This window comes from Pistacia vera, unplaced genomic scaffold, assembly GCF_008641045.1.
Source record: "Pistacia vera cultivar Batoury unplaced genomic scaffold, PisVer_v2 Contig659, whole genome shotgun sequence".
In the NCBI taxonomy this organism is placed as follows: Eukaryota; Viridiplantae; Streptophyta; class Magnoliopsida; order Sapindales; family Anacardiaceae; genus Pistacia; species Pistacia vera.
In genome coordinates, this window is record NW_022196511.1 from 7,717 (window position 1) to 20,113 (window position 12,397).

Below are 12,397 nucleotides of genomic sequence, written 5' to 3' on the forward strand. Positions count from 1 at the left end.
AATGTGCTTTCCAACGGTATCTTACAGGCCCCGTAACTCTTCCCAGATTAAAAGTTATGGCCATCCGAATGAGGCATGCTCATTTAAGCCATTTGGGTTTTACGCACAGACTTCTCACGTTCAGCATGCTCCATGAATTCAATTGTTAGATATTCTACATTAGTCCACATCGACGAGCTTTGAATGAGATTTCCAACAGTAGCTTACAGGCCCTGTAACTCTTCCCGAATGAATAGTTATGGCCGTCTGAATGGGACATGCTCATTTAAGCCCTTTGGGCTTTACGCATGGACTTCTGACGTTCAGCCCGCTCCATGAATTCATCCACCAGACGTTCTACATTGTCCATGTGGATAGACTTCTGACAGGCTCTAAATGAGCTTTCCAACGATATCTTACAGGCCTCGTAACTTTTCCCACATCAAAAGTTATGGCTGTCTGAATGGGGTATGCTCATTTAAGCCCTTTGGGCTTTACGCATGGAGTTCTGATGTTTAGCCCACTCCATGAATTCATCTGGCAGACATTCTACATTTTTCCATATCGACGGGCTTTGAATGACTTCTAACGTTAAGCCTGCTCCATGAATTCATCTGCCAGCTTTTCTACCTTAGTCCACATCAATGGATTTCTGACGGGCTTTGAATGAGCTTTCCAATAGTATCTTACAAGCCTCGTAACTCTCCCGAATAAAAAGTTATGGCCGTCTGAATGGGACATGCTCATTTAAACACTTTGGGCTTTACGCATGGAGTTTTGACATTCAGCCCGCTCCATGAATTCATCCGTCATACATTTTACATTAGTCCACATCGATGGGCTCTAAATAATATTTGCAACGGTATCTTACTGGCCCCATAACTCTTCCCAGATGAAAAGTTATAGCCGTCTAAATGAGACATGCTCATTTAAGCCCTTTGGGCTTTACGCACAGATTTCTGACGTTCAGTCCACTCCATGAATTCATCCACTAGATATTCTACATTAGTCCACATTGACGGAGTTCTGACGGGCTTTGAATGAGCTTTCTAACGGTGTCTTAGAAGCCCCATAACTATTCCCTGATCAAAAGTTATGGCCGTCTGAATGGGGCATGCTCATTTAAGCCTTTTTGGCTTTTCGCACTAAGTTCTGACGTTTAGCCCACTCCATGAATGCATCCACCAGACGTTCTTCATTGGTCCACGTCGACAGATTTTTGACGGGCTCTGAATGAGCTTTCCAACGATATCTTACAAGCCTCGTAACTTGATAATCGTAGGATTATACTATTTTATTTAGGCCTTTTTGCCAGATTTTGGATACTTCTTATTTCGTTTTTTCCTAAATTGCAACTTAATTGCATATATTTTGTGTTTCAGGCCAAAACGTGCAGTTAGAGCAAATAATGAGCGGAATTGAGTTTCTGGATCCAAAAGCAAGCGAATCTCAGGATTCGGGAAAGTTCTAAAGCGGATTTGAAGCACTATGAGGCTTTTTCCTATTAGAGAGCACCAAAGATTGAAGATTCAAGCAAGGAAGCAAGTGGAGGGCAGTTCCGTAAATTCAGAATTGTTCAGAAAAGTTCACCGCGGCAACGAGTTAGTTTAAAATTCTTAATTTGTCCCGATAGTTTATCGCCACGGCGAAGATTATCTCGTTGCAACGGCGAAGTTTATTCTTCGCCGCGAAGTCTGCAAGTTTCAGTTTTTCAAAACTATGCGTTTTATTTTAGGTGTAAGTTTTAGGTTTTTCTTGGACCGACTATATAAAGAAGACTTAGTCATTTTATTAAGAGTTTGACATTTTTGGGAGAAATGAGAGAAGATTGGTGATTGAACTCTTTGGATTCATCAAATAGGGAAGATTTTTGTTCTCTTTTCTTTATTCTAACATGTTGAATGCATTGTTTACTATTTTTATTTCGATTTGTGTTAATTTTAGTATGAACTAACTCCTTACGCGTTAGGGTTTTGATGTAATTGGGATTTTTATGCTTAATCAATAAATTGATGTTGCTTTTACATTTTATTGCATGGATTGTGTGATTACTCTTGTTTTTATTGAAATTACTTGTTGAACATGATGAGACTAAGAAGTGAATCATGTACTAGCTTCTTAGGGTAATTGCCATTGTTGTATTGAATGCTAGAGATAGGTTTGAGAATCAATGAAATTAATTTAGGATTCTATTTAGCTTAACGAACTTGGAACTATTAACCTTTAATTTGTTAGGTGCGGAAGCTTAATAGGGAAAAGTAGGAAAACATAGCCTGAGAAGGTATGTTTTACACATTAGGGAGTCCAATTTATAATCCGTACATGTGAGTGTAGAAGTAGCATAATTCGTAGATTAATTCATAAAATCCTAGTGAAGTCAAAACCCTAACCGCTTTGTTTAATTGATATTTCTCTTGAATTAACTTTGCTATCTTTAATTAGTATTTAAAGTACTTAGTAAATTTTGTTTTCACTTTAGCTTAAATTTCTCCCACAAAACCAAACATCTTTCGGTTTCTCCAACTTGATAAACAACTAGGAAAATCAGTGCTTAACAAACAATCCTTGTGGGAACGATACTCTACTTATCACTTTATTACTTTTTGTGACTAGTGCACTTGCTACACATTGCATGTTGTAATTTCAACGCATCATAACTATTCCCAGATCAAAAGTTATGGTCGTCTGGGCATTACGCACGGAGTTTTGATGTTCAGCCCGCTCCATGAATTCATCCATCACACATTCTAAATTTTTTCCATGTTGACGGGCTTTGAATGAGATTTCCAATGGTACCTTACAGGCCCCGTAACTCATCCCGGATGAAAAGTTATAACCATCTGAATGGGACATGCTCATTTAAGCTCTTTGGGCTTCATGCACGGAGTTCTGACATTCAGCCTGCTCCATGAATTCATCCTCCAAATATTTTAATTTAGTCCACGTCAACGGGGCTCTGAATGAGCTTTCCAACGGTATCTTAAAGGCCTCGTAACTCTTCCCGGATGAAAAGTTATGACCGTCTGAATAGGACATGCTCATTTAACATGGCGTTCTGACGTTCAGCCCACTCTATCAACTCATCTGTCAGATGTTGTACATTAATCCACATCGATGGGCTCTGAATGAGCTTTCCAATGGTATCTTACAGGTCTCATAACTCTTCCCGAATCAAAAGTTACTGCCTTATATAAGCCCTTTTGGTTTTACACGTGGAGTTCTAATGTTCAGACCGCTCCATGAATTCATCTGTCAGACATTCTACATTAGTCCATGTTGACAGGCACTGAATGAAATTTCCAACAGTATCTTACAGGTCTCGTAACTCTTCCCGGATGAAAAGTTATCATCGTCTGAATGGGACATGCTTATTTAAGCCCTTTGGGCTTTACTCACGGACTTCTGACGTTCAGCTCGCTCCATGAATTCATCCGCCAGATGTTGTACGTTAGTCCACGTCAATGGACTTCTTCCTTTCTTTGAATGAGCTTTCCAATGGTATCTTACAAGCCTCGTAACTTGGTGTGTTGTCATAGGCAACCAAGATTAAAAACCTTCCTAACCTAACTACTGAACTGTAAATAGGGTAAGCATGGGTCGATCCCACGAAGAGTGCCTAGCTGAATTTTCAACGATGTGAATAAGGCGGGGGGGTTTTGAGTAAAACAGAAAACAATCTTAGCCAAAAACAATTCAATTCGAAATCAATTAATATAACAAAACTTGACCTCCGTCAACATCCACCATCAGAATCTTACAACTGATCATTGATGCCAAAGTAAATCAATTCTTACTTTGAATATTCACCGTTGGAACTATTTTCCTATCTCTCCTTAATTGTAATTAATTAGGAAACAAGCGATCTTAATTAATCTTACCATTAAACAACCCTAGACAAGCGCTAAAGATTTAATCTAATGGCAGCCTTAAGAATTAGAGAGATCGATGAAGCTAAACAACACATACTCAAGCGGTCATATTTAATTCAGTCGAGTGTTCCTCTTAAGATTACTACTTCCTGACGTAGCAAATTAATAACCCTAATTGCTTCACAAGTTAGAGGGATCAAACAATTACGGATTTTATATCTAACTTAGCAGTAGATTGTAACAAATAATAACCTAGTAGGCCTCCTAGCAATTAAATGAAACAATCATGAAAATAAGCATAGAAAAACATCCAATACTCAAAGCATAAAATTGAACACTGAAATAAAACGGATTAGATCTCACAGTTATTGATTCCGAGGCTTCCGTTTCCTTCGACCAAGTTATAAAAATTAGCCTCTCATGGCCATCACGAAAATTCCAAAGGAAAAGTTATAGAGAAGACCAGAGAGAGGCGTGTGTGTTTTCTTTTTCCAAAAACCCTAATCCCATCCCCTTAACAAAATTCCAGTTCAAGTATTTGAATCCCACTAAATCTCCTAAAAGAAATATTCTAATATCCTAAAATAACATTAATCCTAATTTAATTATAATTAATTAAAAATAAGATAAAGTCATAAAATAAAATAGGAAAGTGGTGATTCTGAGCTGTAACTTGCGTGCCACATGTCCTCAAATCTTCGAATAATAAACTGCCCAATTGATTTGCATGACAAGGCAGAATGCCGCAGGACGTCGGCAGTGCAGGTGCGTCAATTCAAGCCCAATTAAAACCTTTATGCAGCCAGTATCTCTCCAAACTCAAAACATGAAAGTTGTAGATATCTCTCTTACGGTTCCACAACATTTTGAATCATCTCAATCAGAGTTCGGATCAGAGAGTTATGCCCAGATTACAAAACAATGTTGAAATTGTCTGAATTCACTTAATTAGTTCCGTTTTGCAATTAACGCCTCCATTTGCATCCTAAATCAAAATAGAATAATAATGAGTACATTTAGGCAACAAATACGTATAAAATACTAAACATTAAGGGGGGTAAATATGACATTTTGCATTCTCATCATAACTCTTCCTGGATCAAACATTATGGCCGTCTGAATGAGGTATGCTCATTTAAGCCGTTTGGGCTTTACGTATGGAGTTCTGACGTCAGCCCACTCCATGAATTCATCTTTCAAAAATTCTACATTAGTCCACATCGACGGGATCTGACTGAGATTTCCAACAGTGTCTTACAGGCCCCGTAACTCTTCCCGGATCAAAAGTTATGGCCGTCTAAATGGGGTATGCTCATTTAAGCCCTTTAGGCTTTATGCACAGACTTCTAACATTCAGCCTGCTCCATGAATTCATCTGCAAGAAATTTTGAGCTAGTCCACTTTAATAGACTTCTGATGGGCTTTGAATGAGCTTTCCAACGGTATCTTACAGGCCCTGTAACTCTTCCCGGATCAAAAGTTAAGGCCGTCTGAATGAGGCATGCTCATTTAAGCCCTTTGGGCTTTTCACATGGAGTTTTGAAATTCATCCCGCTCCATGAATTCATCCATAAAATGTTCAATGTTAGTCCACATTGACAGGCTCTGAATGAGTTTTCCAACGGTATCTTAAAGGCCCGGTAACTCTTCCCAAACGAAAAGTTATGATCGTCTGAATGGGATATGCTCATTTAAGCCCTTTGGGCTTTGTGCATGGAGTTCTGATGTTCAGCCCCCTCCTTGAATTCATCTGTCAGACATTATACCTTAGTCCACATCGACAAGCTCTGAATGAGCTTTCAAAAGGTATCTTATAGGCCCTGTAACTCTTCTCGAATCAAAAGTTATTGCCATTAATATGGGGCTTGCTCATTTAAGCCCTTTGGGTTTTACGCACGAAGTTCTAACATTTAGTCCGCTCCATGAACTCATCTGTCAAACATTCTACATCAATCCATGTCGACAGGCCCTTAATGAAATTTCCAACAGTATCTTACAGGCCCCGAAACTCTTTCCGGATAAAAGGTTATGGCCGTCTGAATGGGACATGCTCATTTAAGCTCTTTGGCCTTTACACATGGACTTTTGACGTTCATCCCGCTCAATGAATTTATCGGCTGGACATTCCACATTAGTCCACATTAGTCCACATTAATGGAGTTTTGACAGGCTTTGAATGAGCTTTCCAATGGTATCATACAGACCCCGTAACTCTGCCCGGATCAAATGTTATGGTCGTCTGAATGAGGTATGTTCATTTAAGCCTTTTGGGCTTTATGCACGGAGTTATGACATTAAGTCTACTCCATTAATTCATCTATTAGATGTTTAACATTAGTCCATGTTAACAGGCTCTAAGTAAGATTTCCAACGGTATCTTACAATCCCCGTAACTGTTCCCAGATAAAACATTATGGCCGTTTGAATGGGACATGCTCATTAAAGCCCTTTGGGCTTTATGCAGAGAGTTCTGACGTTCAACCCTATCCATGAATTCATCCATCAGACATTCTACATACATCCATGTCGACGGGCTCTGAATGACAGTTCGAACTATATCTTACACGCCCCGTAACTCTTCTCGGATGAAAAGTTATGGCCGTCTGAATAGGACATGCTCATTTAAGCCCTTTGAGCTTTACAGATGGACTTCTGATGTTCAGCCCATTCCATGAATTCATCTATCAGATGTTCTACATTAATCCACATTGATAGGCTCTTAATGAGCTTTCCAATGGTATCTTACATGCCTCGTCACTCTTCTCAGACCAAAAGTTATGGCCATCTGAATGGGGCATGCTCAGTTAAGCCCTTTAGGCTTAACGCATGGAGTTCTGACGTTCCGTCCGCTCTATGATTTCATTAGTCACACATTTTACATTACTCCATGTTGATGACCTCTAAATGATATTTTTAATGGTATCTTACAGGCCTCATAACTCTTCCTGGATGAAAAGTTATGCCTGTTTGAATGGGATATGCTCATTTAAGCCCTTTGGGCTTTACGCATAGACTTCTGTCGTTCAGCCCACTCCATGAATTCCTCTACCAGACATTGTACATTAGTCCACATTGATGGACTTCTAACGGGCTTTAAATGTTCTTTCCAATGGTATCTTACAGGCCCCATAAATCTTCCCAGATCAAAAGTTATGGCTATCTAAATGGGGCATGCTCATTTAAGCTCTTTGGGCTTTACACACAGAGTTTTGACGTCCAGTCCACACCATGAATTCATCCATTAGGAATTCTACATCAATCCACATCGACGAGCCCTGAATGAGATTTCCAATGGTGTCTTATATGCCCCGTAACTCTTCTTGGATAAAAAGTTATGGCCATCTTAATGGCGCATGCTCATTTAAGCCCTTTGGGCTTTATGAATGGAGTTCTGACATTCAGGACGCTCCATGAATTCATCCATCAGACATTCTACATTAGTCCACATCAATGGGCTCTAAATGAGATTTTCAACAGTATCTTACAAGCCCTGTAACTCTTCTCGAATAAAAAGTTATGGTCGTCAAAATAGGGCATGCTCATTTTAGCACTTTGGGCTCTACCGATGGAGTTCTGACGTTCGTCTCGCTCCATGAATTCATATGTCAGATATTTTATAATAGTCCATGTCAACGAGCCCTGAATGAGATTTCCAATGGTATTTTACAGGCCTCGTAACTCTTCTTGGATGAGTTAGAAAAATTAAATAAGTGATATTACAGGCATCATCTAACTTCCGTGACCAGTCCTTTCTGGACATGTTAACTGTCTTCTCTAAAATTCTTTTCAGCTCTCTGTTCGACAATTCCACTTGCCCGCTAATCTGAGGATGGTATGGTGTGGCTACTTTATGTTTCACTCCATATTTTCCCAAGAGAGCATCAAATTGCCTATTGCAAAAATGAGATCCCCCATCACTGATAATTGCCCGTGGTACTCCAAATCTTAAGAAAATGTTCTTCCTCACAAAGTTAACCACCACCCTGGCATCATTGGATGGTAATGCAACTGCTTCCACCCATTTCGACACATAGTCCACAACCACCAAGATGTACATATTTCCATAAGAATTTGGGAAATGACCCATGAAGTCAATTCCCCACACATCAAACAGTTCAACAACCAGGATGTTATTCAATGGCATCTCATCTCTCCTTGAAATATTTCCACTCCATTGACATTGATCACGTTCCTGAACTACCCAAAAAGCATCCTTGAATAGGGTTGGCCAATAAAATCTAGATTGAAGAACCTTGGTCACTATCCTAGTTCCTCCAAAATGACCACCCACTTTCTTCTCATGGAAATGTCATAAAATACTCTTCATCTCCCCTTATGGGACACACCTACGTATCATCTGATCTGCACAGTGTTTAGTCGGAGAAAAACTTCCTCTTCTGCTGGAAGGTCATGCCATTTGGGAGCACTCTCAATGATAGATAATTTGCAATATCTGCATACCAAGGTGTTTCTTCAATTCTTATAAATTTCTCATCCGAGAAGGTCTCCTCGATTTGAGTTTCCTCTTCACTTCCCTGGTTTGTTCGTTCAATTCTTGATAGATGATCTACCGCTACATTTTGTCTTGGATCTCCAATTCAAACTCTTGCAGTAGTAGGATCCATCTTATCAGCCTTGGTTTTGCTTCTTGCTTTGCCAATAGATGCTTGAGTGTTGAATGATCCATGTAGACTATCACCTTAGGACCTAGCAAATAAGAACAAAATTTGTCAAATGCAAAAACAACAGCTAATAGCTCTTTTTCAATGGTGGTGTAATTCAACTGTGCATCAGTTAGTGTCTTGCTAGCATACTGAATTACATGCAAAACTTTGTTCTTCCTTTGTCCTAAAACTACTCCTAATGCAAAATCACTAGCATCACACATCAATTAAAAAGGTAGTCCCAAATAAAGAAATGCAATAATGGGTGCAGATACTAATAAATTCTTAAGAGTTTGAAAAGCATGCATGCATTCATCATCAAAATCAAAAGAGACATCCTTAATCAGTAAATTGCAAAGGAGCTTAGAGATTTTAGAGAAGTCCTTGATAAACCGTCTATAGAACCCCGCATGTCCCAAGAAACTCTAGACTGCCTTAACGTTTGTAGGTGGTGGCAGCTTCTCAATCACTTCCGTTTTGGCTCGATCCACTTCGATGTCATCCTTTGAGATTCGGTGACCAAGTACAATTCCTTCATGAACCATGAAGTGATATTTCTCCCAATTGAGCACCAAATTTTCACCTTGCCATCACTGCAAAACAAATGAGAGATTAGACAAAAAAATTATCAAAAGAAGAACCGAAAACAGAGAAGTCATCCATGAAGACTTCTATGAACCGCTCCGCCATGTCACCAAAAATTGACATCATGCATCGTTGGAATGTGGCTAGTGCATTGCACAACCCAAAGGCATCCTTCTGTACATAAAGGTGCCATAAGGACAAGTGAATGTCGTCTTCTCTTGATCTTCAGGAGCAATGGCAGTCTGATTATAACCTAAAAAATCATCCAAGAAACAATAATAAGCATGCCCTGCCAATCTTTCCAATATTTGATCGATGAAAGGAAGTGGAAAATGATCCTTGCTTGTCACTTCATTTAGTTTCCTGTAATCAATGCACACCCTCCAACCCATGACTGTCCTAGTTGGTATCAATTCATTGTTGTCATTCTTTATTACCGTGATACCCCTTTCTTTGGAACCACTTGCACCGGGCTCACCCATGGTCTATCTGAAATAGGGTAGATTATGCCTGCATCTAAAAGTTTCACCACTTCCTTTCTCACCACTTCCTTCACAGAAGGATTCAATCTCTATTGTGCTTACACCCTAGGCTTGACATCATTTTCTGTGAGTATCTTGTGCATACAAAAAGATGGAGAGATACCCCTAATGTCCGATATGGTCCATCCAATTGCTGATTTGTGCTCCTTTAACACCCGAATCAACCGCTCTTCCTCTACTTTACTCAGCCTTGCATTGATGATCACCAGAAAGGTTTATGATTCACCAAGATACACATATTTGAGGTGAGAAGGTAAAGGCTTCAGTTCAATTTTTGGAGGTTCTTCCATTCTTGCCTTTTCCTTCTCTTTTTCAATGTCAAATTCTTCAAATTCTGGATCTTGGCTTGCGTTTATCGGCTGAAGTGCTTCCAAAAGTCTAGCACACTCATTCTTCGTCGGCTCATCTACCTCTACTATTTTTTATTGTGCAATGCAAGCTTCTAAAGGTAGTTGAGGGGTGTTCTCTTCAATAGCATCTACTACTAGTCTATCCACCAAGTCCACACTAAAGCAAGAATCTGACTCTAATGGAAATTTCATGGCCTCAAAAACATTGACTGTCACCGTTTCATCTTGGACCCTTAAAAGCAATTTTCCTTCTTGCACATCAATTAGGGCTCTTCCGATGGCAAGAAATGGTTGCCCCAAAATGAGAGGCATTTCTTTGTCCTCTTCCATATCCAACATGACAAAGTCTGCTGGAAAGATGACTTTGTCCACCTTAACCAATACATCTTCAACTATGCCTCTCAGATGCTTGATGGATCTATCTACAAGCTACAAAGATATGGTCGTTGGTTTCACTTTACCAATCCCTAGTCTCCTAAAAATAGAAAAAGACATTAGATTTATTCTTGCACCTAGATCACATAAAACTCAATCAAATATAATATCTCCTATAACACAAGGGATAGTGAAACTCCTTGGATCCTTGAGTTTCAATGCCAGTTTCTTTTGTAGAATGGCACTGCACTCCTCCGTAAGCATAATTGTTTCCTCCTCTTCCAACTTCCTTTTGTTTGATAGAATTTCCATGAGGAATTTTGCGTACCTCGACATCTGTTGCAAGGCATCTGCAAAAGGAATGTTAATATGAAGTTTTTTAAATATCTCAATGAATTTTGTAAACTGCTTATCCTGATTTTTCTTTTTGAGCCTCTGAGGAAAAGGCATAGGAGGGGTGTGATGTGCCAACTCTGGTGGTATCTCAGGAAATGGCAATTTTTCTTTCTTTTGCCTTTGCCTCTCTTCCCTGGGACTTGTTGGTTTCTCTTCAACAATGATCTCTTCGTCGACTTCTTCATCAAAATCTTCCTTGTCTTTTGGTGGGCTCTCTTATTTCCCTGTTAGTTCCACCTCTTCCAAGACTGTTCCATTCCGTAGAATTATTGCATTCGCTTGTTCACATGGATTTGTCACCATGTTGCTTGGTAGGAAACCTTGTGGTCAATCATTCAGTTTTTCTGCTAACTGCCTCACCTGTACCTCCAAGTTTCAAATGGACACCCCTTGGTTTCAGAAATTTGCCTTCGTCTCACTCATGAAACCTGTGGTCTCTTGCATGAATTTCTCGAACATATCCTCCAATTTTGACAATCTTTGATCCCCTGGTTGATTATTCACCCCCACTTGATTGTTTGGCATTGTTCTTTGATTCCATTGGTTATTCTGCTGATTCTGATTGCCCCAAGACAAGTTTGGATGATTTCTCCAACCAAGATTGTACGTGTTAGAGAAAGGATTGTTCTGTTGTCTTTGATTCCCTGCGAAGTAGTTGACTTGTTCCGATGATGATGAAGCTGAAGCAACGGTGTTCCCTACTTGACATTCATTGCTCGCATGGTTACTTGCACAAAAAATCACATGTCAGTTGAGGTGTTTGAATATAATTCACTTGCATACCTCCTAACTGCTTCTGAAGTGTTGTAAGTTGAGCTGAGATGGCCGTGTAAGCATCAACTTCATGAATACCCATAGACTTCTTCGACTGCATTCTCTCATTGGGTCTTTGATAGTTGTTACTTTCCAGGACTTCAAGCAACTCATAAGCTTTTTCAGGTGTCTTGTTTTGCAATGCTCCTCCAGATGCTGCATCCACCATCATTTTCACATTAACCATCAACCCATTATAGAACATTTGGACTTGCATCCAAACTGGCAAACCATGGTGTGGACACTTTCTCAGCAGTTCCTTGTATCTTTCCCAAGCTTCATACAGTGATTTAGTCTTTTCTTGTAGAAACGATTGATATCATTTCTCATCTTTGCAGATTTCGCTAGAGGGAAGTATTTAGTAAGGAATTTCTATGCCAATTCATTCCAGGTTGTGATTGTTCCTAGCGGTAGTGCCATTGACCATCCCTTTTGCTTTATCCCTTAATGAAAAAGGAAACAATCTTAATCTGATGGCATCATCTGACACTCCGTTTGATTTGAAGGTATCGCTAATAAGTGCTTGAAAATACACTTATACTTAGTGGTTTATAGGTATCATTTGTTGGAAATTAGGATTAATTCGCATGAATTAACTTAATTGTTTCATAAACACACTTTTCGGGATCACTAGTATTTTTTGTTGTGTTTTCAGGAAATAAGGCTCAAAAATAATATTCGGATGAGAGATGATGTTGGCGAGAGAATTTGTGATGACTGGAAACAAACGGATTGAGAATCGGAGTTGAATTGAAGAAGTTATGGAAGTTAAAGTAAAGAGAAGATTCTAGATTACGTTCCAGCTAGAGCATGTCTCAGTATTT

At 39.4% G+C, this 12,397-nt stretch overlaps 1 non-coding gene across 1 annotated transcript; it reads left to right on the forward strand.

Annotated features, from left to right (window-relative positions):
• Window positions 1–11,800: 11,800 nt before the first annotated feature.
• LOC116112280 lies at window positions 11,801–11,906 on the forward strand. Its single transcript, XR_004125202.1, has one exon. It is a non-coding gene; the product is annotated as a small nucleolar RNA R71 (small nucleolar RNA).
• The last annotated feature ends 491 nt before the right edge of the window (window positions 11,907–12,397 follow it).